Genomic DNA, 4,100 nt, shown 5'->3' with positions numbered 1-4,100 from the left:
CGATCCTCCTAGTGAGGGTGGCAAAGAGGGATCATCACCACTTGCAGAGAGTCTCAGTGCCTCCAGCATTGCTGATATGAAAATAGGGAAAGCCTATTCCATACCCTCCAGCATTTCCTTGGTGCAAATGGAGATACAGTCATACCTTGGTTTTCGAACAGCTTAGTTCTTGAACGTTTTGGCTCCCAAACACCACAAACTTGGAAGTGACTTCCGGTTTACGAACTATTTTTGGAAGCTGAACGTCTGATGGGGCTTCTGTGGCTTCTGATTGGCTACAGGAGCTTCCTACAGCCAATCAGAAGCCACGCTTTGGTTTCCGAACGTTTTGGAAGTTGAACAGACTTCCAGAACAGATTCCGTTTGACTTCCAAGGTACGACTGTAATCCCCTCCAACACTTCTCCGATGAAAATAGGACATCCTACTATACCCTCAGATATTTCTCTGATGAAAATAGGGACATCCTAAGGAAAAGCTGGACATTCTGGGATCAAACCAGATGCCTTTCTACTTGGTGGGTCTGATAGAAGAGGGCATCCTGAGTATCTTCTGTCCGTTTGGCATCCAATGGAGCTACATACTGGGAGATTCAGGACAGACAAAAGAAATGACGTTTTCATGGAGTGCATCGTTAAACTATGGAAGCCGTGGTGGCCACCAACTTGTATAGCTTGTACAGTGGTAGCTGGGGTTAAGAACTTAATTCGTTCTGGAGGTCTGTTCTTAACTTGAAACTGTTCTTAACCTGAAGCACCACTTTAGCTAATGGGGCCTCCTCCTGCTGCTGCTGCTGCTGCGCTGCCGCTGCACGATTTCTGTTCTCATCCTGAAGCAAAGTTCTTAACCCGAGGTAATATTTCTGGGTTAGTGGAGTCTGTAACCTGAAGCACATGTAACCTGAAGCGTATGTAACCGGAGGTACCACTGTATGGGTTGGAACCATTCATGGGAGATGAGGCCATCATCCCTGATGCACTGGCACCACCTCACATGTGATGCACGCATGTGATGCCATGCACATTAGAAGGAGGCTGCCCAGCAAGGCCCAGCACCGCTGTGGGGAGGCTCAGAGAGGCCCGGTCCCCCAAGAGTGGGGGGCTCTGCCCCATCCCAACATACGGGGGTTGGCATCTATGCCATGATGGCTTTGCTCTGCCTCCACAGTCAGAGACAGTATATTTCTGAATTCCAGTTTCTGGAAGCCGCAGGAGCAGGGAGTTCTCTTGGGAGAGGGCCTCGCTTGTAGGTTTCCCACAGGCATCTTGGTGGCCACAGTGAGAACAGGATCCTGGCCTAGGTGGGCCCCCTTTGGCCTGATCCAGAAGGCTCTCCTAATGTTCAAGGGACTCTTCTCAAGATGTCCCACATCAAACATCTGCAGCTGGAAGGAGCTGTGCCAATTTCTTGAAATTCAGAAGTAAGTCTCAGTGACTGACTTCACCCCACCCCCAACTCTCCATTTTAGATATTCTAACAGTTTAACAGTCATGGCTCCCAAAAAATAATAATCCTTGGAACTGTGGTTTGTTATAGGTGCTGAGACTTATGGGCTACAATTCGCATCACCTTCAACAAACTACAGTTCCCAGTATTCTTGGGGGGAAGCAATGATTTAAAGTGCTTATAAAAGTGCTTGAAATGTTTGGTGTGGAGGGTGACTCTATATTAATTATGCTGCGGTACACATTTCCAAGTGGCAAGTGACTCCTTGGAATGAAGAGTTTGGATTTGATATCCCGCTTTATCACTACCCGAAGGCGTCTCAAAGCGGCTAACATTCTCCTTTCCCTTCCTCCCCCACAACAAACACTCTGTGAGGTGAGTGGGGCTGAGAGACTTCAAAGAAGTGTGACTAGCACAAGGTCACCCAGCAGCTGCATATGGAGGAGCGGAGACGCGAACCTGGTTCCCCAGATTACGAGACTACCGCTCTTAATCACTACACCGGTCAATGGAGACTGGTGTCTCTAGGATATATGGCTTTATTTACACATATGTACAACCTGCACATAGGAGGGGCTCACAGCATTAACACTCCAGCAGATTTTGCCTCCCCATTAGGTTTCCAGGGAAGCTGCAAGCCATAGCTTTGGTTCCTGAATAGTGCAAGACCAGCCTCTGAATCTCCAGCTTGAAGCATCAGTCAAAACTCATACACACACTCTTGACCTACTGTTCTTCCTTCTAGGATAACATGGCGACTAGCCAAAAGGGAGGAAGCCCACCCACTTGTCTCACTCTTTTGACATGTTAATGGTGGCGTTTAACTGGCTTGCTAAGACCATCACCTTAACAAAAGAGCTGGTTTGACCAATTAGAGATTCTTACCTCACAGATAGAAGAGAAGAAGAAGAGTTTGGATTTGATATCCCGCTTCATCACTACTGTAAGGAGTCTCAAAGCAGCTAACATTCTCCTTTCCCTTCCTCCCCCACAACAAACACTCTGTGAGGTGAGTGGGGCTGAGAGACTTCAGAGAAGTGTGACTAGCCCAAGGTCACTCAGCAGCTGCATGTGGAGGAGCGGAGACACGAACCCGGTTCCCCAGATTACGAATCTACTGCTCTTAACCACTACACCACACTGGCTCTCACATAGGACCACAGGCCTTGAAGATACAAAAAGGTTGTGTCCAGCTTATATTTCCATAAGCCATGCAAGAGATCCTTTGGGGCAAAATATGCAGGCTGTTAAATAGCTGTTATAGGTTTGGGGGGGGGTCAGTCTGGATGATATCCAATTGAGCAGCAAGCAAGAAGCCACCTGCAGCTGGCCTGCCACTCCAGCATCACCCATATTAAAGGTAAGCAATGACCATGTAGTCTTCCCCACTCCAGTCCAGGGAGCACTGCAACCAGCTGTGGAGGGGCCTCAGCTATTGATCTAAATGCAGGGGTGGGTACCTGTAAAATGAGGCAGCCCTTCAAAGAACCGGGTCCCAGATTCTGGCGGCTCCAAAAACAAAAGTGGGTGCAGCAACTAATGTACAGGGGGTCACTTCTACACACACCCCTCTCCATCCTCCATCCAGATAAATGAGAGGCATGATCAGTGTTCAAGGACACATCTTAGGAAGGCAAGAAAGCCACTTCCAAAGTAGAGAGGAGGTGGGCTTACGGGCTTCACGCCCCTCCCCACACTCGCGGGAGCTGGCTACAGCCCCTGCAATACCAGGGAATCCTCGGACGCGTCATACCCCGAGCCAGCCAATCGGCTGGCTCGGGGGGCACGGCCTCGCCTACTTAGGCTGGTGTGGCCGAGGGTCTCCCTCTTTCCCGCGCCACAGCTGACCTGGTTTTCCCTCCCGTCAGGAGCTAGGCTCTCTGACCTTGCTATGGACTTCAGTTGGTCGCCGTCAAGGGGCCTGGTAGGAATTTTCCCAATTGGCAGATTGGCACCAGCCACTTGGTTTTCGCCTACCTTGTAGCAAACTGTCACAACTCCACGGTATTGGCGGTTAGGTATTGGTAGGGGTACTGATTTATTGTTATGCAAATGAAGAGGGGGGGAGGTAGCGCCATCACCTTCCCCCAAATCAAAGGGTGGTCCGGTAAAGGATTCTGGGGGGCGTGGCCTTGTCTATGGAGGTGTGGGCCCACGGCGTGACCCCAGGGGGAGGTCCTAGTGACGTGCCTCAGCAGGACTCCCTCTACTGGTGATTAACCCTCACCGGCCTTCAAGCAGGCAGGCTGAAGCTGGTTAGTTGTTAGGACCAATGCCTAAGCCAATACCACTCAATTCCTGTAATCAATAAAGTTGTGGCCTAATTTGACCCATTAACTCGAATTCTTGTGTCTCCTGTCTTTATTTCTGAGGGTGGGGGAACTCGCCACGCAAACAACAACAACAAAACAACAACACCAACTGGGTGCCAAGCAGGGCTGGAAATGAGTGTTGTGGGCCTGGGGGGAGTTCCAAGGGACCCAGAGAGAGGACTGAGGGCCCACATTTGGTCCCAGGACCTGAGGCTCCCCACCCCTGCACTAAATATTATGGAGGGGAGAGGAGGCACTGTGGAGCTGGTACTTTGTGGCCTAAGTTGGAGACATCGTGAATGCAGATGGGGTTTATGTGCCATCCCTAAATGGAGCTTCTCCC

The sequence above is a fragment of the Podarcis filfolensis genome, assembly GCF_964270895.1.
Source record: "Podarcis filfolensis genome assembly, chromosome: 15".
Lineage (NCBI taxonomy): Eukaryota > Metazoa > Chordata > Lepidosauria > Squamata > Lacertidae > Podarcis > Podarcis filfolensis.
The sequence above is the reverse complement of the archived record's forward strand: the minus strand, read 5'-3'. Positions refer to the sequence as shown.